The sequence below is a fragment of the Lissotriton vulgaris genome, chromosome 6 (assembly GCF_964263255.1).
Source record: "Lissotriton vulgaris chromosome 6, aLisVul1.2, whole genome shotgun sequence".
In the NCBI taxonomy this organism is placed as follows: domain Eukaryota; kingdom Metazoa; phylum Chordata; class Amphibia; order Caudata; family Salamandridae; genus Lissotriton; species Lissotriton vulgaris.
The window spans coordinates 1,301,595,525-1,301,618,616 of NC_141694.1; positions in this window are offsets into that span (position 1 = coordinate 1,301,595,525).

The window sequence follows — 23,092 nt, forward strand, 5'->3', positions numbered from 1 at the left end:
TGAATTGGCGCACAGAAATGATTACCTCGGTACAGGACTGGATTCAGAAAGTAAAAAGATTTAGAAAAAGCGAACAAATGTATGCTCAGAGGATTTGGGGGGTGAGAACATTTGAAAACATTTGGGGCTTATATTTCGATTAGCTGTTTATTAGACTTTATAAATCAAAATTGAATGTCATGACTGGAAGTTCTCCTCAGCTGATTTTGTTACTAGACTATGTTCTATGCTATGAATTTTTTTCTTTTTTTCTTTTTTTTCTTTTTCGCTAACCTTGTTTGTATTGTATGAATAATGATGCTATCAAGGACTTCAATAAAAAAGTTTGAAAAAAAATAAAAAAAAGAGACCGCCTGAGTCATCAGCCACTCGCTGTAATTTGACATTGTCAATGGAGATGTACCTGTTATCCTGGCAACCAGGAAGTGGAGGTAAAATGACTGTTCTTGTACCCTGCACGCCAAGCAATGGAACTGGTGCACGGTAAGAGGGGCCAAACTCCTTCTTGTTCCCCACCTTCTCCCGGACCAGGTCACTGGCTTTAGGTAGCCAGCCAACTACCGGAATCGGAAGCTCAGCATCAATTGTGGAGGGCAAGTGTTCCTTTGCAAGACTATCTGGAGTCTCTTGTAGGACCTGTAATATGGCAGAATGATCATCTATGTCAAAGGGTGCGGGCGACGCCGCCATGTCTAGACCCTCAAGGTCAGGACAAACATTTTTATCCCAAAGAGCATCTCGTTTGGGGTCCGGCCCACCCACCCAGAGACCTTTTAAGGAGAATATGAAGTGCACGTTGAATGTTATACAGATGGGCCAACCAGTTTCTGCCAGTACCTAAAACCCTAGTTGTCAGGGATTGCTTTAAGTCACGGTTCATTCGCTCCACAGCTGAATTGCCCCAGGCCTGTATGGAGACGAAAATTTGACCTGTGACCCCAAAGACCTAATGGCGTCCTTGTACGCCTTAGAGGCGAACGCTGGACCCTGGTCAGAATGGAGGGTGCCACATGCAAAAATTCCCACAAGAGATGCAAATCCCTTATGACAGTTTGAGCATCAGTGCTGCATTGTGGCCAGACCCATAAAAAGCGCGTGCACGAATCAACTGCAACTAAGATGAACTTATACGTAGTATCAGAAGAGAAAGGACCGCAGTGATCTAAATAAACACACCCAAGTGGTTTATTAGAAATGTACAGCTGTGTTTGTGGTGACGCGCAGCAGTCGAAGGTTTAATCTGCTGGCAAATGTCAAAAATAAGGACATATTCCCGAGTCTGTTTGTACAATCCACGGCACCAGTAGAGTTGCTATGAGATAGATATAGCCGCTGAAACGCCTTTCGTGAGCCGAAGCCATGCCCTCGTGAGCAGCTGTTATCAAGGTTTGCCTGCAGTCCGCGTTGGGAATCAATCTGTCACCAACGTCGTTAATTCTCACATAGGGGACTTTATCAGGACTGATAAGAGTATTTAGAAGGGAAAATTATAGGGTAATTGCTTCCCTTGTCTGTTGCAGCAATTGCCGCCAAGATGTCATCATCAATCTTACTTTTGGAATGTGTAACTGCACTACATAAGTTGCTACTGCTGTCTTTGCTGCTTTATCAGCAAGACTGTTACCAACAGCGTGTACTCTTACACGCTGGTGACCAAGAGTATGAATTACATTTACGAGAGGCAGACGTTCTTTTAGTTCTGCGCCTCGAACCCAAAGCATTTTGTGTTTGATTGTGCTGCCTTTGGAATTCATTCTGAGTCCAAAACAATAAATTGTCATTGAAAGACTGAACACAGTAGTAAGAGTCACTTACTATAAGAGTAGTCACACGAGGATCATCAAACTCTAGTGCAAGCACCATGGCACCTAGCTCTGCCAACTGGGGGGTACCGTCCCCTAATGTCTCCGTGTGCACGACATCGGACTTGAATTCGCCATTCACCATGGTACCCACCACTATTGCTCAGGCCGCTAAGTAAGCATGCTTAGATTGTGTCGCCGGTTGCGCTGAACCGTCAATGTAAATGATACAATGGTAATCCTCAAGTGGGCGCAAGGACAAAGGAGCAGGATGAACAAATTCATACTGCAAGTACTACTGAGTTTGCAATGAGGAATCCAAGATAAACATGACATCCGGACACGTCAAGGAAGTGGCCCATTGTATCCAACGAGGATGCAAAGCTTTGGAATTTGGTACACGGCTCTAGTCACCGCCTCAGGGGCAGGATACGGTGTAACAACTAACATGCTTTTCCCCTGCGACAGCACTCTCTCCCTCAGAATCTCCATCCGCACTGCATTCAAAACGTTTTCTACAGTAGAAAAGCAAATTTCAGCTGAAGTGTACAAGTGTGACTTGTGAGCAATCGGAACTGCGTCTTCTTCATTAAATGTCAGGTATGTGAAACCCACTGAGCCTGGCATGATTTTAATTACCATGTGAGTGTGGTTGTCACGTGTCAGTAAGTATTTAGATTCGTGAAGATCAGACTGCAAAGATTGCAGTATAGCTGAATGTTCTGGCAGCCAGCTAGATTTAGTAAAAGTAGGTTGTATCAGGGCATATAGCAGCTTGATACGCTGGGCATAATCGGGAGTGTAAGTACACCCAAAATTTAAAACAAACCAGTAAAGTTTGTAATTGTTTCATAGTTGTCGGAGCATGCAACTGTGCGCATTTCTCCAGGAAGTGAGGTGCTAAACCTCAACCTTCGTTGTTGAGTTCATAGCCCTGGAACAACACTGTGTACTCTGCAATGTGTGATTTTGCAAACTTAACCTTGTAACCGAAGTCTGCAAACATGACAATGATGCGGTCAGCGCGACACAGATAATTCGTCGTCTGTGAGATAAATATCATCAACATACGAGTACGTGTCAGGGTCAATGCTCTCTAACAGGGAGACAAAACATGTTGTTGCGTGTTTATCTAGGTTCCTGATCGATACTGTGACCTTATGCCCCTATTCGGCTATAAATCCATTTATTCCCTATATTGGCATAACCGTTCAAGTGCGATTTTCAGAAAAGTCATCTCTGGCCTCACACGAACAGAGCCACATTCCAGCATAGTTCTCTGCCACTTCCTTTGCGACCAATTAGTGCAATGACAGAGCAGAAGTCACTATCTGATATTCCTAGATTAACACTCCGAGTTCTTCAACAAGATAAAAACTCAGCAAACCTGGAAATCCCCGCTTGTTGTGTTTTGATTAGTAATGGAACTCTAATGAGCAACTGATAACTATCACTTCCTAGTGACATCTTTAATTGACGTCTTATGTCCAGCAAACTTGCGTCAAACCCGGCACCTGTCAGGTATAAATATTACCAACGTTGCTTTAAGCAAAGGGAGCTACTGTTGATGTTGTTAGCTGTCTGCAAGACCCCGTGTTGGTGAAGCTAGCACCCTGTCGCTGCAGCCTGCTGTCCCTGTGGTGGTGAAGCTACTGATACCATTATCGCTGCTAAAGCGCGAACGATGGTGCAGTACGCTTAGGAGCTGAACAGCCGTCCCTCTGCGAAGACATCCAGCAGATTCCAGCTGCCCGCGGACACTGTCCCCCCTCCTTCCTCGACGCGCTGAAGAAGAGCCGCTGCCTTTCTCGTGCAGAGAAATCCAGCTCCGGCGTTTCCGGTCTACCTTTGCGGGTGACTGGGATATCGAGAGTGACCCCTGAAGGAGATACCAAACCTCCATCATTCTATTCAGAGGTATGGTGTTGACTAAACCCTTAGATGAGAATTCTTGAAGCAAACCTTGGCAAAACCAACTTAACTTAAAGCTACTTACTTACTCCCCTTCCACGTGTTAGGCTTAGGTCAGGCACACTGGGGTAGGCTTAGTTAGAAGCACCAGTTGAGTATGTTAGCCTAATGTATATATGACTGTATATATGTTTTATTACTTTTAAACCATTATATGGCTAAGAAACCATATCAATGCTTTTACAGTTCTATTTCGCAATACTTATCTTACTGTACGTACTTTTTATAATAACAAGTCTTGCAATTGTGGCAATACATTTCTCTTGTACGAGAAGAAAGACTGTTCAATAAATGTTAACCCTTTATTGACAAACGCCCGTCTCTCTATTCTCTACATCTCGTGAAAGTAAACTGCACTAGACTGACTGAGTGAAATACCTGTCTATTGTTTCACACGACCCTAGAGATTGACTCTTGATCTGAGGAGCAAAGTTGTCATGTTGCACGGTTGTTGGAAAACTGAATCCCTTTTTGTCTGTGCCAGGGAAGCTGATCACTTCCCATGCAGAGAAGAAAGTTTCCAGTTACCTCTGAGCTAGTTGGTAACACACCCAATTAAGTTTAGCATAGTCAGTGGAGGCCTGGAATATCCGCAGTTCCACGTCGATACTACTGTTTATGTTATTCCAATGCGCAGGGCCTAGTGGGAAACTAGGAACTACACTACAATGTGGCACAGAAGCCTTGGCTGTTTTTGTAGCCCACGGCTAATCTTTTGAACTTTTTTTGTTTGCCGCCAGAAGTAAAAGCTGTCCATTGACTACTAATAGAGGACAGGTTATGACTGAATAAGCCATTTGATATGTCAAGTGTGGTCTTGAGCGGCAGATATAAACAGGGCCCTCTTGTGCTGTGCATGGTGCCATTTGTGCTGATTTTCCAGTGTAGTACTAACACCCGGTGCAAAAAATCTGAATGGATTGTACAACCTAATGAACTCCACTGCTTACAGAACTCCACGTAGTAAAGTGGTATTTATGCAGAACTCGGCAAACTCCACTCAGGCCTAGTGATAACCTCCAGAACCTTCTTGTACTAAAACGTGGGCGGCAGGTATAAATAATGGATCCTCAAAAGCAAATCTTCAGGGCACCTCTGGACCTGTTGAAGACTTAGAAAGAATGATATGCTGCTCTGCAAGGACTGCCACTCGGTTTCCTTTTTTCACCCTGCTTCCTGAGTCAGAAGCACTGGACCTGTATCTTGCACTCAAGACCATTAGAGTGACTCCAGGGTGAGTTGGATGACCTCATGATCAAAACACCAGGGACAGAAAAGGCTCCAACCACATTAAACTCAGCACCTAAACTCTGTCTGCTGTGGGAACAATTGTTGTGCTCCTCCAAGAAGAGATTGAAACATCACTTATTTCAAACCTGAATAATATGTGCATCCTATATGTTGGTGTACAGACATTTCAATTTAATTTTGCATTGTTACTATCACTGAGATATGATTTTATATAATAACAGCCTTATTTGGAGTTTGGACTATGGGACACTACATCAGAAGTAGAGGTGGGTGAAACTTGCATAATTTGCTGTAGCATAATGATGTGAACTTATCACAAAAATACGTGAAATGAATCTTACACTCAAAAATGTAATCTTTAGGTTGATTTCTGGTTGCTCACATTCAAACACTTGAGCTTGAGTTCAGATTTGTAGTTTTGCACTCGAAAATTACCCAAACAATCGGCTAGGGTTAAAAATCTAACTGAAATGCAGCTCCCATTAAAAAATTACCCAAAGTTACATCTTGTAATAAATGACTCCCCGAAATTATGCAATGTGGTGTAATCATGGGAATTTTGCAGTCATTTTGTTATGGGAGATTGCCAAAATTAGACCATTTACACCAGCACAATTAAAATGTTGCCCAGGCCAAATCAAAACATGAAGGATCTCACAGCTGTAATGTAATTGTATTGCAGCAGAGAGTCCATCTGCCATGTTTGGGACAGAGTATCCCATGTTTTTATATTTTAACACTGGCTTTCATGTTTACTTTTAAGATTCTGTATTGATTATAGTATTTTCTTTGTGATATTATAGTTGTTTCAGTTGTCCTTGTTTTATGTCTTGTAGCTGGGCTCCAGGCTTTGTTATAAACTTAACTCAATGAAAAATAAATGACCTCCATTTCCAGAACTAAGAGATAAGATGAAAGGTAAACTGAACGTGCAAATTCTCAGCCAAATATCATTATCATAGCAATGAAAATGAAATTAATTTGAAATTGTAATTTTGCTCACCTATCACAATTAATTGAAGATGCTTCTGTAATTTGGATTCTGAGAATTGTGCTAGAATATTGGTTTTAAAATAGGAACAAGTAAGGTCTGCTACAGCAACTGCATTTTTTGTACGTATATAAAGTACTACAGTACTTCTACTTAATAGAAAATGCTATTCACAAACCTAGAGGGGGCAATCACCTCTTCTATCTTTTCTAAGGGGAGAGCCACACACATGCAAGTATATTAAATAATAGTAAGTGTGGAAGGGTGTGGGTTAGTGTCTGGATTATAGAGAATACTTATGACAAAATGGTAGGGGTTAGGGATGAGCAAGAAGGGGTTTTAGGAATGCTACGGAGAATTTAGGGAGGGTCAGACAACCACCCACAAAAGAGTAAGCCACTGTTATTCACAAACTGCAAATCTAAAGTTACTACATCCTTAAATTACCCACAACAATAGTAAATGTACCCCAGCTCAAACTCCTACAGAGAATAATGGGAGCAGGGACCTAAACTCAAACCCACAGGAAATAATGGTAACATAAGTTAATTAGTTTTTACCTTTTTAAAAAATATATATGCATTTGGGTTGATGTTATATATAAATAAAACATTTATGATAACACAATTTTAATACCCTTTTATTTTTTCAACAATGAATGTTACATTATTTTGAATATTTAAAATGAATTCTCTGAAAGGGGGGACTGGAACTCACAGGGTTTCACTTCATGAAATTCCGCAGGGTTACATAAAAACTCTGCAAAATTCCACAGAGGTCCACCAGTGGGCGGAAACTATACTATTGCAGACCAATTTAGCACGGATTGGTGTCACTACAACCCAGGCTATTACAACGCCTGCCGTTACAACGCGGTTTTTACATCGCATACCACTACAACGCATAGTGCTTTTAAGCGCTGGATAGTGATTTATTTAATTTACTATTCCAACTCTAGTCCCCGTGGATAGTAGGGAAGGTGTTGGATAGTAAATTAAATATATTCCCTATCCTAGAGCGCCCCCCAGCGCAATGCGTTGTAATGGTTTGTGTTGTAATGGTTGCGTTGTAATGGTAGTGCGTTGTAATAAATGCGTTGTAAGTGATGTTCCCCATTTAGCACCAGTAGTGCAAGCAGTACTGAGAAATCACCATGTTTTGCACAAGAGCATGGGCCAATCAAATTGATTGTACTGCCTCTCATGTAGAAAATTTACTTGAGCAGCAGCAAATCTACTAGAATGACAGCCCACTAACCTTGATCACTCCTGACTGCCCGCTTTAGGAAATTCCGCTAGGGGATGCCAACTTTTGCTTGCGTTCACATTTTCTGTAGCCTCACAGAAGGAAAATTCCGCCATGCAGCGATTGGAAGAACTTGGCCAGAACTCCACTTTAAACAGTAATGTGGAGTGACCAAAAATGTTCCATTTCCACAGACAGAATTGAACAATCTGTCCACACCTATTCCATACATGATTTTTCATAATGTCTAATGAATAATGAATAAATATTAGGTGAGATTATTTTAATACATCTTTAAAAGAAAAAGTATACATTTAGGCTATGTAACTCAAAAGCAAATCATTAGTTCTGTAGCTTTTTTTCATTTTGTTATACACTAAAAATATATAAAAATAATTTACATTTATAAATTACATAAACAGATTTTGCTATTTTTTTAAGTTTAATAAACGTTTTTGTTTCTCCTTCTGCTTTACAATAAGGAGATATATGACACATGTGAACAATTAATGGTAGTAACTTCATACTTATAAAATATAATCCCCCCTCTCTTTCATGGAGTGGAGACATGTAAGTCTGCACTTTGTAGTAAAATTATACTTTACACTCGGATATGATGAATACAAAACAACAGTAAATTTACAAAGTATAACTTCTTTCACAATTAGAATTTTAAATTAATTTTCGGAATTTTGCAATTTCTTTATTCAGCAATGAAATACCATGGTAGAAAATCCTTAGTGCCTTATGTCAAATGATATTAGTAGCAGTTCAAGACACAGGTTCATGAAATTCCTATTAAAAAGACAATGGGGTGGCGGTGGGGTGGGTGAAAAGAATGAAAGCGCCAAGGAATGGTCACTTTATTTGTCCTCACTTGCATCCTTAATAGGGTGCTTATTGAGTACCAAAAGAGATAGTGTTTGCTCTACTCTAACTAGATTGATGACCCGGCTCTGTATGATGAATGCTACTTATTCAAGAGTGATTTCATCTAGCTTAATATAGTACATTTCTTTAAGTTTGCAATGCACTTCATTATAACTTTTTGAAACTTGATAAGAGTTTTGAGTGCAAAAAGAGAAACAGACTGCTTGTTGAATCAATCACAGAGGACAAAATTCCCACTACTAGGAGGTCAACTCAGGCACTTTAATTCACTTAACATACTCAAAGGAAGACCTTGGTGACTTAGTAGGACATAGTGCTAAAGAGCAGGTTTTGAATCCCCTAAGGGGTATTCCACCTCGGAGCCTTTGCCCCTTTTGCTTGCTGTACCTACACTTCTCATTTAATTACACATAACTGATCACCTTAATCAAGTTTTTTTAATTCATAACGGCTTCCGCTGCAAGACCCAAAAGCTGCCACGAGAATAATGCCCACCATGAAAAAATGTGTAGCCTCCACCCTCACTGAACATAACAATGAGTTATTGGGGCTACTATTGATAACCAACTTTTAACGTTGTTTCAGTATGTATAATAAAATTATGTATCTATCTCATTGAGAGCGGTTCACACTGCCTATTATCAATGAGCTTATTGGGGTCTATTAGATTGGATTTAGAGGTTGCGTGTCAACGTAAACACATAAACTCTGAATATTTATTGGCAGCAATAATGTCCTTGGTGTTACAAATATATTATTACAATCGATAATTTTATTTGTCCCTTATTTTTCAGAAACTCATTCAACTTTCAATGAGCGTTATTTGTCATCTTTACATTTTGTGTTTTGCTGGATTATGTAACGACACGATATCCATCTTGAAACTACAAATCATATCAATCACTTATCAATTTTATGAATGTTTTTTATATAAAAGTAAACACTACCGTTCCAAACAATGCACGAAATGTTAAGGCAAAGATTTCGGTCAGGTGCTTCTAGATAAAGAAAAAAAACTGTCGCACCCATAAAACAGTAATTCCAATAAAATAGCTGCTCTTCTATCGAGTTTGATTTTTAATGAAGCAATAAAATCCATTTGCAGAGAAATTAACAGAAATCTACTTTACCTCAAAGTCTCCAGGAGCCAATTTGCTCCCAGCTAGCAAGACTTCTGGAAATACAAAGGCTGTGCCAAACGTGCCGCTAAGAGAAAAGGACTTAAATTGGGTTGAACTGTTTTCAACGGCCTCCCCACATGTATCCAAGTGTGTGCATTTACACTTTAGCAAGGCGCCGATCTGTAAGGAATGGACAAGACATTTTAGGAATAAAACTTGCAGGAACTGTACAACTACTCTTATAGCAAATTGGCTTTGCTGACTTAACACTGTTATGCAGTCTACACAGTCCTTATAAATCTCCTACGTCTGCTATGATTCTTGATCTCCGAGCGTTTCAAAGCCAATACATCTATGTTAATGTGGTAATCCACGCCGGCACCCTTGAGCCTGTGTCTCTGTGTTTGACCACATGCTTAAAACCTGTCCTGTACGGTTTGCCAATGTTTTAAGTATGGGTGTGTATACAAGTGTATATGTGTGTGTGGCTCGCACACAATTCTTGACTAAAACATATAAAATGCATGCTACAGTGAACAAAACTTAAAGCAAAAAGAGTTTTTTCCTGCATAAAATTAAAGTTAATGTAAGAAATGTAACTCTTGTTTATCCGGGGTACTTTTGAGATGTAAATTAGGGGCATATTATCAAGCACAGCGTTAAAAATTATCGCTGCTTTAGTGGCAGGAAACTGGCGCTAGAGCCGCGATAATGGGCTTGATAATATGCCGTAGAGAATTCCCATAGAAGCCCATGTTCATACCAGAACATGGGCTTCTATGGAAATTCATAAGGGCATATTATCAAGGCCATTATCGCCGCTTTGGTGGCAGTTTTCTGCTGCTAAAGCGGTGGTAATTTTAACGCAGTTGCTTTATATTATGCCTCCCAGGGGTATACGTATCAAACGATTTTTCATTCCCAAACGCTGCAATTCGCAAAAATAGAGCGTTTGCAAATGAAAAATCGCTAAATGCGATGTATGATCTGATTTCTCATCGCAAATTTGGAATTCCTTAATTTTGAGTAAGCATTTAGGGAACCGCAAATTGCGATTCCTTAATTGCTATGTATCAAGCACGCAAGTTGTGCGATTTCTCCTTAAGAAATCAAAAATTACCACCAACTTTAAGTTGGTGGTAATTTGCGATTTCTTTTACAAATGCACTTTTTTACATCTGTAAAGGTGCCATATGGTGCACATACATGCCCTTAGGGCATGTATGTGCGCCATATGCGCAAACATGTTCATTTCAGGGGTGCATCAGGGTGTCTTTATGACACCCTTGCACCCTTGAAATTATTCCCAATTTGCGATTCTCAAATTGTGAATCGCAAATTGAGAATGACTTCACATTCATTCCTATGGGCCTCCTGGCCCATGGAAATGAATGGGAAAGTATTCCTTAATTGCGATTAAGGAAGACTAAGAAATCGCCCAAAAATTGTGATTTTCTATACACATCCCTTTTTGCAATTCTCAAATAGCGATTCTCAAAAATCGCTATTTGAGAATCGCAAATGGGGATTTTCATACATATGCCCCTAAGTCCCTCGTGAGCTGCAATGCACCCACTCTACAAGAGATAGACCAAACAGTCATTAGCATGCAGTGAGAGGAATATATACCCAAGGTGGAACTCAACAGTGTTTGTTTTAAATAAATGGTACCAACAGTTCCTGCTCACATCTGCAAAGGTAAGAAAGACATGATGGACTAAAAAACCTAGGGGAATATTATCAAGCACGGTTAACATTATCGCCGCTTTAGCGGCAGAAAACTGCAGCTAAAGCGGCGATAATGGACTTGATAAAACGCCGTAGAGAATTCCCATAGAAGCCCATGTTCACACCAGAACATGGGCTTCTATGGGAATTCACAAGGGCGTATTATCAAGCCCATTATGGCCGCCTTAGCTGCAGTTTTCTGCCGCTAAAGCGGCGATAATGTTAACGCAGTTTCTTGATAATATGCCCCCTATTTTGTTCTCTTTGGCTATTCCGGAGTTGAAGTTTAGCAGTTAGTTTGCGAAATTCTGAAAATTGCAGGGGTTGAGCTCTCTGTGGCTATTTATAATCTAATTTTGCATTTTTATTCTGGTGCCCGGTGATGTTTTGTTTTTTGTTGATTTTTTTGTAATTCAACGTATTGTTTTACAGGATCTGCTTTTATTCGTATTGTGAGTTCCTCTATAAAAATATTCACAATGCTAGGAACCTCTGTTTAAAAGAATAGTTACATTAGGTCACTGTAGCCGAAATTACAATTTCCGTGTGGTTTCACACCGCCATTATTATGCAATTTTTTGGCAAGTGTAGGAGCTAAAATGCAGAAGCTGAAATCAATGCATATATCTCTGTATGTTTTCCTCGTCACCGACCTTTTCACCGGGGATGAATTTGAACTGCTTTTGGAACTGTGCCTACATTTTACCACACCCAGTAATCCTGCGTAGCCTAAAACCTACCATTTTGTAATCTTGATTCATTACAGGGGATTAATGCATCTCTTGCTGTCCGACACTAGCATATAATCTGGTTCTAATTGGCTGACAGCTGGATCCATGAAAAATGCTGCAGAGCCACGAAGTACAATTAAGAAAACAAAAGTAAATATTGCACACAAAAATACATCTAAAATGCCTGAAAGTAAGACGAAACTCAGATGTCCTACACCCTTCCTTTCCTTGATTTGGATTATGAAAATATCAGTACGGAAAGACTTCAGAAAAGGCTACTATATGCTTTTTGATTGATCGGCAGATGATGACGTTCTTTAAGGTGATTGGTTACAATTTAAATAAGTTTAAATATGTTTTCAATGATAATTTCAATGAAGATTGAGCATGTTAAAATTCTTCTTGGTCACAGACTAATATTCATGCCGCCTACTATTAGACTTACGGAAGGAAGTCGGTAATGAATGAATCAGTGATGATATTTCACTTTTTATTCATCCACCTACTGCTGAATCCGTTCCACCTAATCTCGAACTTAATGGTCCCACCTGTTTGCCAGGATTTTGCAAAATGTGTCTGATATGCATAAAGCTGTATTAGTAGTAAATTTGGTTACCTCTATAATGGTCTCTTTTTATGAGGCCCTACAAGATATACAAGTGGGCCCCGGTTAAGTCGCCAGGAGCCCATTCCCTGTGTTACCATATGTAGATGAAGCTGATTTACTGGAAAGGACCCCGGTGGCTGCAGCAACTTATGGACGCCTTTGAGGGCTTAAATATAGCAAGGAAATTAGTGGTCAATAAACTTTACACCATGATCTATGGGGCCATGCAAAAGAAATGTAAAACGTTTTTTATGGATAATGCCCTGGTAGCTGCTGTTGATACTTTTTTGATAGTCGAGCATTACTTTTGCAGGTAACAGCTCTTGGACACACAAAATCACAAATGTTTGGAGTAAGATGAATAGAAGTGCCCATGAAATCATTAGGTTCTCAGCAAAGCTGAGTGCCCGGCCCATTAAAGAAATGTTAGCAAGCCCAGGGTATTAGCTACTGCCACTTATGGGGCTGGTGTAGGGGGTCATTACAATAGCAATGCACTACAGAGCAAGGAAAGTAGTTTTCTCAAGTGTCTATTGTACTTACCAACCTGTGCTTCCACAGAGATAAGTCATAGAGAAGCAGGGCTATAGCATCTAGCCGATACAGTGACACTACGCCCTTTGTTTCTTTGGTGCACCATTTGGACATGAGACTATCTTTACTAGGTCAATCATTTCTGATTACTTGCCCATGGATGAAGCAATGTGCATTCCCGGGTTAAATTACATTAAATCAATTTTTTATGATCTGTTTAAGATGGCAATCTAGGCCAGCCCCCTACTAGTAACAACATGGACTAAACGGTCCATCAAAGATAATTTCATGACCTTCACAAGGGAAGCTCGGACTGCATGTAGGGAGGGGGGATATAACCTGTCTTTATTATTCACTTGAGCTGGATGATGGCTGTCACAGTTATCTAACTCAAGTTTCAAATTGAACGCACTGTTTTGCATTACCAGATTCAGAGTAGAGATTGTCCATCACGTAGTTGCCCCCTTACCGAAGTTGAATACTACATTTAGTGGTTAACCTGTCTTTTTATAGCATTCGAAGACTATTTTATGCCAATTTTAGTATTCAATAGTGTTCTTTTTGGGAAGGCTAGTGCATGAAGACTACTGATATGTGAGTGGTACTTCTTGAATACTAACAGAATACTAAACACATACTTATTTGTAATCGCATAGTCTTCATTTACAATGCAGAACATTTAGTGAATACAAACAATTTTAATACTACTGGACTTTATCCAGACTACTATTAACATTCTAGTCAAGCTGCATGCTGAATGGTAGATTGGTGCCATATTTATTATACTATTTTTATGCCTTATGTATTATACTATTGTGGTGTTTGTGTAGTGTAGGGTATTGTTTTAGGGTAGTGCTGGGGTATCGTGCAGGGTAGTGATTTAGTGTAGGGACCGGACTGGGGGTTGTGGGAGGGTCGTACTGGGGGTAGTGTTTTAGCATTTAGGGTAGGGTTGTGGTGTTTGTGTAGTGTAGGGTAGTGTTTTAGGTTTTAGGGTAGTGCTCGAGGGTCGTGCAGGGTAGTGTTTGAATGTGGGGACCGGACTGGAGTCCTGGGGAGGGTTGTGCTGGGGGTAGTGTTTTAGGGTAGTGTTGTGGTGTTTGTGTAGTGTAGGGTAGTGTGTTAGGGTTTAGGGTAGTGCTGGGGGGTCGTACAGGGTAGTGGGTAAATGTGGGGACAGGACTCGAGTTTGAGGGGGTCGTGCTGAGGGTAGTGTTTTAGGGCGTAGGGTAGTGTTGTGGTATTTGTGTAGTGTAGGGTAGTGCTTTAGGATTTATGGTAGTGCTGGGGGGTCGTGCAGGAAAGTGTTTGAATATGGGACCGGAATTGGGGGTCGGGGGAGGGTCATTCTGGGGGTAGTGTTTTAGGGTAGTGTTGCTGTTTCTGTTTAGTGGAGTGCAGTGTAGTGTTATAGGGTTTAGGGTAGTGCTGGGGGGTCATGCAGGGTAGTGTTTGAGTGTAGAGACCGGACTGGGGGTCAGGGGAGAGTCATGCTAGGGGGTAGTGTTTTAGGGTTTAGGGTACTGTGGTATTTGTGTAGTGTTTTAGGGTTTAAGGTAGTGCTGGGGGGGGTCGTGCAGGGGGATTGGTGTCAGTACAACGCGATGTTTTACAACGCGTTCCGTTACAACGCGATTTTTACATCGCAAATACCATTACAATGCATGCCATTACAACGCATGGCATTACATAGCAGATGGTATTACAACGCATACCATTACATCGTAAGTATTGGTAAGTATATCTTTTTTTTAAAAAATGTAATAAAGTTAATTAAATTAATTTAAAATAATAAAAATAATATAACATTTTTAAAACAGTAATTAATTTAATTATAGTAATTTAAAATAATATAATTAATGATATATAAAAAATTCATAAATAGAAAATAATATAATGTAATTAATTACAATAAATATAATTATAATTTAATTAAGTTATAAATAATACATAATATAATTATAATTAATAAAATTAAAAGAATTTAATTAATTAAACATTTATAAATAATATAATTTAATTATAATCGTTTATTAATACAATTAAATTAATAATATATTATTTTAATATATTTAAAATAATATAATTAATGATATATAAAAAATTTATAAATAGAAAATAATATAATGCAATTAATTACAATAAATATAATTATAATTTAATTAAGTTATAAATAATACATAATATAATTATATTTAATAAAATTAAAAGAATTTAATTAATTAAACATTTTTAAATAATATAATTTAATTGTAATCGTTTATTAATACAATTAAATTAATAATTGTAAATATTGTTAGTAATTTAATTAAATTAAATAAAATTAATTTAATTAATTTAATTTATATAAAGTCGTAATACCCCTGTACCCCAAAACCCAAACACTGCCCTAAAACCTAAAAACACCCCTGTACCCCAAAACCCAAACACTGCCCTAAAACCTAAAAACACCCCTGTACCCCAAAACCCAAACCCTGCCCTAAAACCTAAAAACACCCCTGTACCCCAAAACCCAAACCCTGCCCTAAAACCTAAAAACACCCCTGTACCCCAAAACCCAAACCCTACCCTAAAACCTAAAAACACCCCTGTACCCCAAAACCCAAACCCTACCCTAAAACCTAAAAACACCCCTGTACCCCAAAACCCAAACCCTGCCCTAAAACCTAAAAACACCCCTGTACCCCAAAACCCAAACCCTGCCCTAAAACCTAAAAACACCCCTGTACCCCAAAACCCAAACACTGCCCTAAAACCTAAAAACACCCCTGTACCCCAAAACCCAAACCCTGCCCTAAAACCTAAAACACCCCTGTACCCCAAAACCCAAACCCTGCCCTAAAACCTAAAAACACCCCTGTACCCCAAAACCCAAACCCTACCCTAAAACCTAAAAACACCCCTGTACCCCAAAACCCAAACCCTACCCTAAAACCTAAAAACACCCCTGTACCCCAAAACCCAAACCCTGCCCTAAAACCTAAAAACACCCCTGTACCCCAAAACCCAAACACTGCCCTAAAACCTAAAAATACCCAAACACCCCAAAACATATACATCAGTACCCCAAAACATATACTCCTATACTCATACTTATTTTAAAAAATACTTAAATTAATATATTTAATTTATAATATTTAAAAACGAAATAAATATTTTTTTATGATTAATAATAATTAAATCAATAATAACATATTAAATAAAATAAAAAAAAAATTAAATACTTACCAATACTTACGATGTAATGGTATGCGTTGTAATACCATCTGCTATGTAATGCCATGCGTTGTAATGGCATGCATTGTAATGGTATTTGCGATGTAATAGCTGCGTTGTAACAGCATTACGTTGTAAAAGATGCGTTGTAGCGGTAACACACCCGTGCAGGGTAGTGTTCGAGAGCAGTCATATACCTTTATATCCCTGCTGTCGGATGTCCAAAGGCAGGATTTACAGCTGCAGGAAAGGGGATGTATGTGACTTGTCAAGAGGTTATCGAATTCTCTGTTGTTATTCAGACTGATAATTCCCTTCAGTAGGATGTCCCTCTGTACTTACAGCTGCATGGAATAGGGAGAGGATAATGCAAAACTATCCAGCTGAAGTTTAGAGTTTGCATGCTCCTCATTCTATGCTGTCAAATTGGGTGTTAAGTGACATGATAATCAGCTCTTGGTACATTTGTCATCAGACCTCAATAACATGTTATACATTACTTTAAGTTACATATGTTTTGAAATAAAACAAACATGCATGTTTAACCCGTTGGCTGCTGCCGTCGGACATTGGCTGACGGCAGCACTACCTCGCTGGTGCTGCCGTCGGCTAATGGCCGACGTGACCGCGCCCGTTTTTTAAAACGGCAGCACTGCCGCAAAAAAGCGGAAGCAGCCAATGGGTTAATACAGTCCTGCAACAAAACACTGCTGCATCCGACGGTTTTCTATGAGAAATTATTAACTCATGCTGGAATTATTCCTGCCGCGCCTCGCAGTATGCGAGAAAGTGTGACTCCCTGTTAACACGAAGAGAGGTGTGAATGTTATGGGCCTGCATGTGTGGTAGTCCCAACACGCAGGGCTTTAAGTGGGATGAAAAAACTGGGGGGTCTCTCAAGGGGGCCTGGTCAATGTATTAAGGGCGTGGCTTAAAAACACATAAGCTAAAAATGTGTGGTTAGTGTGCTGCCCTAATGGTATTCTGCTGTTTCTGTCATTGCGTCTAGATATATCATACAACAAGTACCATACCTACAACAAGTCAGGACTATTGGCTTTGTCAATGGTTGTTAGTTGCATAAGATAAATAAGCAGCAACTGTGGCTTGTATATAATCTTGAAAAAGGTTCCACATAAAGCCCTGGTGACACCACAACAATGTTGCTGCACCAGAGTTCCAAAAAGAGAAGAGAAATCCAGAGAGAACATGACTATAAAATAATTTCCCTTCTCCTATAATGCTTGAGAAAAACGGACCGTTTTTACCAGGGCTCAAAACAGAGCCTGAGAGAGACCCATTTTGAGGCCTCCTTAAAAAAAAACTGCCGGGGCTCAGACCCGGCCCACTTAAAGCCCCGCCAACATGTCAAGCTTGACCCCTCAACCCCTGTCTGCAGAAACCATGTGTTAAAAATTGTTTCACAAACCAGGGTCGCTGCAGAATCGAGCAAAAGGACTGTAAAGCCGGTACTTTTTGACAAGTGAGCAGCAGCGCACTGCTTATAACCTGGGTTTAATTTCTGCCAGCATAGTTTTCCCATGACTTTCATCAATTTAGCAGTGCTCGTTCCTTCCACCTAGCGTGACGGGGCGTATGGAAACGCACTGCAGACTCAGCAGGAATGTTTTGCTCTGATAGTTGTACCAACAGGTAGTTCAAAATAATCCGCCATTTTAGTGCGCCCACATGTGTATTTCGTTTAAAGGACATCACGTCTTGCTGTATTAATTGGTAAAACGATTTACAAGTGGTGAAGTTCCTAGTTTCAAAATTTCCATAAAAAATATTACAACGTATTTTCAACATAAACGCCTTTAAACATTATTATTTCAGTTGTACATTTTCATGAATTGTCTTTAAGTATTTACCAGCCATGAAAGCAAACTGCATTGGAAAGCAGGGTGGTGAGAGTGTGTAAACCCCTGCAATGCGTAACGCATTATCGCTGTCATGCACTGGGCAAGCATGGCCTCTGTGGTATATGTCTTCTATTTCTATTGTAGTTTCCTTTTATTATTCTTTGGTTCTGTAGTTCTTGTACATCACTTAGATTCCTGTGTATGTAATTTAGAATGCTATTGTTTGTGAGTCTAGGTTCTACTTCAGAGAAGCGGTTGGAGCTGATCTGAATAGATGCCTTTACTCTAGCACCAGTGGGTCTTTTACTACTTACTGAATAAATAAGATGTAACCTAATTTCTGCCTTCCTCCGCTCTTTACAATGGCGACGAGGTTTATTTAATTATATATTGACCCACTGTGTTGCCGCTCTTCAAAAACTTTGTTCTGTAAGAAGTTTATCGACACGGAGCCCGTCCTGCTCTTCTCAGACACGGTCCTGCTCTTCTCAGACACGGTCGCTCCAGACGCTGCTCCCCGCTCTGCCCACCACCCGACCAGCTTCTGCCTCCTCACCTCGCTCTGTTGCCTGCCATAGCTTGCCTCGAAACCGCAAGTTGCCAGTAGCGCTAGATTGCCTGAGAGGCTGCCGAGCATTGTATAATCGTAGCGCTTGTATGTGCCAGTAGCGCTAGATTGCCTGAGAGGCTGCCGAGCATTGTATAATCGTAGGGCTTGTATTTGCCAGTAGCGCTAGATTGCCTGAGAGGCTGCCGAGCATTGTATAATCGTAGTGCTTGTATTTGCCTATCTACGTTGTAACTTACATTGTTAAAATTGCTGTGCTGCCTGTCTATCTAATTGCTGCCTGATTTTACCGGTGCCACTTTAATCAGAGTTGCGTTATTGACCTCTGTGCCCCAATCTGGTTTCGATTCTGGCCGCGGCCATTTTCTGCTTGTTGTTGTTGCTTTCTGTGCCTTCCCTACCCAGATCTCCGCCCAGCTCCCGCCTCCCAGCTGACCATCCCTCCCACTGACACCATAAGCCCCGCTCCCACGCTGCAGCGCTGTGACCGTCCTGCTCTTCTCAGACACGGTCGCTCCAGACGCTGCTCCCCGCTCTGCCCACCACCCGACCAGCTTCTGCCTCCTCACCTCACTCTGTTGCCTGCCATAGCCTGCCTCGAAACCGCAAGTTGCCAGTAGCGCTAGATTGCCTGAGAGGCTGCCGAGCATTGTATAATCGTAGCGCTTGTATGTGCCAGTAGCGCTAGATAGCTTGTATTTGCCAGTAGCGCTAGATTGCCTGAGAGGCTGCCGAGCATTGTATAATCGTAGCGCTTGTATTTGCCAGTAGCGCTAGATTGCCTGAGAGGCTGCCGAGCATTGTATAATCGTAGCGCTTGTATTTGCCTATCTACGCTGTAACTTACATTGTTAAAATTGCTGTGCTGCCTGTCTATCTAATTGCTGCCTGATTTTACCGGTGCCACTTTAATCAGAGTTGCGTTATTGACCTCTGTGCCCCAATCTGGTTTTGATTCTGGCCGAGGCTATTTTCTGCTTGTTGTTGTTGCTTTCTGTGCCTTCCCTACCCAGATCTCCGCCCAGCTCCCGCCTCCCAGCTGACCATCCCTCGCCCCTCCCCCTCCACTATCCACTTATGACAGATGCCTTTGCGTGCAGCGTTCACGCGCAGAGGTCGCGCCGAAGGTGCGCCAAAGGTAAGCCCGTCTACGCCCGTCCGCGCCTGGACCGCGCCCAGCGCCAGACCCCCTGGTCCCTGCCATACCCACCCCAATCGCTTTACGTATGACGCCGCAACTCTCCTCGCCCTTAACCCCGGACACACACCACATTGCTACGAAGCTGCCCCGGGACGTACCCACGGTCCCTTCGCCTGCCGCTCCTGCAAATTTTCCAGCGTTAAGCCCCATACCACATCCACCAACCCCAAAAACAGCTCCAACTCTAACCACCTGAAGTGCATCCTGCTCAACACCCGCTCGGTCCACAGACACCCCACTGAACTCTGGGATCTACTCGACACTACATCACCGGACGTCGCCTTCCTTACTGAAACATGGATGAACGCATCATCAACACCCGACATCGCCATTGCCATCCCGAACAATTACAAGATCATCCGAAAAGACCGCACCGTCCAAACAGGAGGAGGCATCGCCATCGTCCATAAGAACACCATCAAAATCACGACCAGCTCCGACGATATCTCACAACCGCCGAACACCTCCACTTCCAGATCCACACCGACCCTAGGACCACACTCAGAGGCACCCTCATCTACAGACCTCCAGGAACCCGTAAACAATTCAGTGAAGACATCACTGACTTCATCAGTCCACATGCCCTCGCCTCCGAGAACTACATTCTACTAGGTGACCTCAACTTCCACCTGGAAAAGAAAAACGACAGCAACTCCACCACCCTTCTTGACAACCTGGCCAATCTCGGCCTCAAACAACTTGTTGACACCCCCACCCATGTAGCCGGACACACGCTCGACCCAATCTTCACCTCCAGCAAACACATCTCCTTCGACCACACCACAGCTCTCCATTGGACAGACCACTGTTGTGTTCACTTCAGCTACAAAACCACCTCGACCCACAACCCCACACAACCTATCCCCCGGAGAAAATGGAACAAAATCACCACCGACCAACTCCTCACATCGCTCAACCAGAACCCACCCGCCCTCTCATCGGACCCAAACCAAGCTGCCATCAAATTCAAACAATGGATCACTCACAGCGCTGACGAATTAGCACCCTTGAAAAACCACCACACAAAACAAAACAACAAAAAGGCCCCCTGGTTCAACGATGACCTTAAGAAATCCAAGAAGCTATGCCGTACTCTCGAGAAAACATGGAGAAAAAACCCAACCACCGACAACATGACCACCTTCAAGTCAGCCACCCGCAAACACCACCAGCTGATTCGATCCACCAAGAAATCAGCATTCAAGAATCGACTCGACAACAACGCCCATAACAGCAAGGAACTATTCAACATCGTCAAAGAATTCACCAACCCCACCGCAGCCTCAAACAACATCACTCCCTCCCAAGACCTCTGCGACTCGTTATCCTCCTTTTTCTACAACAAAATTGCCGACATACATAACAGCTTCGAAAACAGTTCCAACGAACAATCTTCTCCACCCCCTTCAGAACCTAAACCGCCCTCTAACAACCTCATCGCCTGGAACCCAATCACCTCTGAAGACACCATCCGCCTAATGAATTCCATCCACTCTGGCTCGCCAACCGACCCATGTCCCCACCACATATACAACAAAGCAGACTCCATCATCGCACCCCATCTCCGTGATGTCCTCAACTGCTCCTTCAACTCTGCTGCCTTCCCAGAAAGTTGGAAACACGCCGAAGTCAGCGCCCTCCTGAAGAAACCCACAGCAGACCCCTCTGAACTTAAAAACTACCGCCCCATATCCCTCCTCCCATTCCCAGCCAAAGTCATTGAGAAAGCCGTCAATAGCCAACTCGCCGCCTTTCTCGAATCCAACAACTCCCTTGATCCCTCACAGTCTGGCTTTGGAGCCAAACACAGCACCGAAACCGCCCTCATCGCAGCAACAGACGACCACTACTGGACAACGGAAAAACAGTGGCCCTCATTCTACTCGACCTCTCCGCCGCTTTCGACACTGTCTGTCACAGCACCCTCATACAACGCCTCAGCAACATCGGCATAAAAGGAAAAGCCTTGGACTGGATCATCTTGTTCCTAACTGGGAGAACCCAGAAAGTCCAACTTCCCCCATTCAAATCAGAGGCCACCGAAGTCATCTGCGGTGTACCACAAGGTTCATCAGTCAGTCCCACCCTCTTCAACGTTTACATGAGTCCACACGCTTCCATCGCGTGCCAACTCAACCTCAACATTATCTCCTACGCTGACGACACCCAGCTGATCCTTTCCCTCACCAAAGACCCCAACACCGCCAACACCAATCTTCACGAAGGCATGAAAGAAGTAGCCATATGGATGAAAAACAGCCACCTAAAACTTAACTCAGACAAAACGGAAGTGCTCATCCTAGGATCATCCCTCTCTGCATGGGACGACTCATGGTGGCCTTCGGATCTGGGCTCTGCACCCATACCCACAGACCACGCACGTAACCTAGGCTTCATCCTAGACCCATCCCTCTCGATGACCAGACAAGTCAACGCCGTCTCATCCTCCTGCTTCAACGTACTTCGTATTCTCAAAAAAATCTTCCATTGGATCCCCACCAAGACAAGAAAGACTGTCACCCACGCACTGGTTACGAGTCGACTAGACTACGGAAACACCCTCTATGCCGGAATTACAGCCAAATTACAGAAAAAACTCCAACGCATCCAAAACGCATCAGCGAGACTCATTTTGGACATCCCTCGCCAAGATCACATTACCGGCCACCTGAAAGACCTCCACTGGCTTCCCGTCAACAAGAGAATAACATTCCGTCTCCTCACCCACGCACACAAGGCCCTCTACAAACTAGGACCCGAATGCCTCAACACTCGACTATCCTTCTACACACCCACCCGCCAACTAAGATCCTCCAATCAAGGCCTCGCCGCAGTTCCGCGTATCCAAAGATCCACCATGGGAGATAGATCCTTCGCTTACTTGGCGGCCAAGACCTGGAACTCACTCCCCACTCACCTCCGCCTTACACAGAACCACATCTCCTTCAGAAAAGTACTTAAAACCTGGCTATTCGATAAATAATGAACCCACTCCCCAAGCACCTTGAGACCCTCTGGGTGAGTAGTGCGCTATACAAATTCTTGAACTTGAACTTGAACTTGGACTTACTGCGTGGTTGTGCCGGCTACCACAGTCCACTTGATGAGGATTTGGGCATATTTCATGAAATTGCTGAAACTTTCTGAAACTTAAGGTACTGTTACGATTTTAATACTTTAAAGGATTCAAAGCGGTCCCCTTACCGATTCTCTTGGCCGTTGGACATTGCTCGCGCTTACTTCACGCACTGAAAGCTTGATCGTCTCTTCTCTCTAGCTGTTTCCTTGTGACGCTGCACGCAGTCACGTGATTCTGTGTTGGAACTCACAAGCTCTGCTAAAACGCTTCGTTTTACGTTGAGACGCAACATCG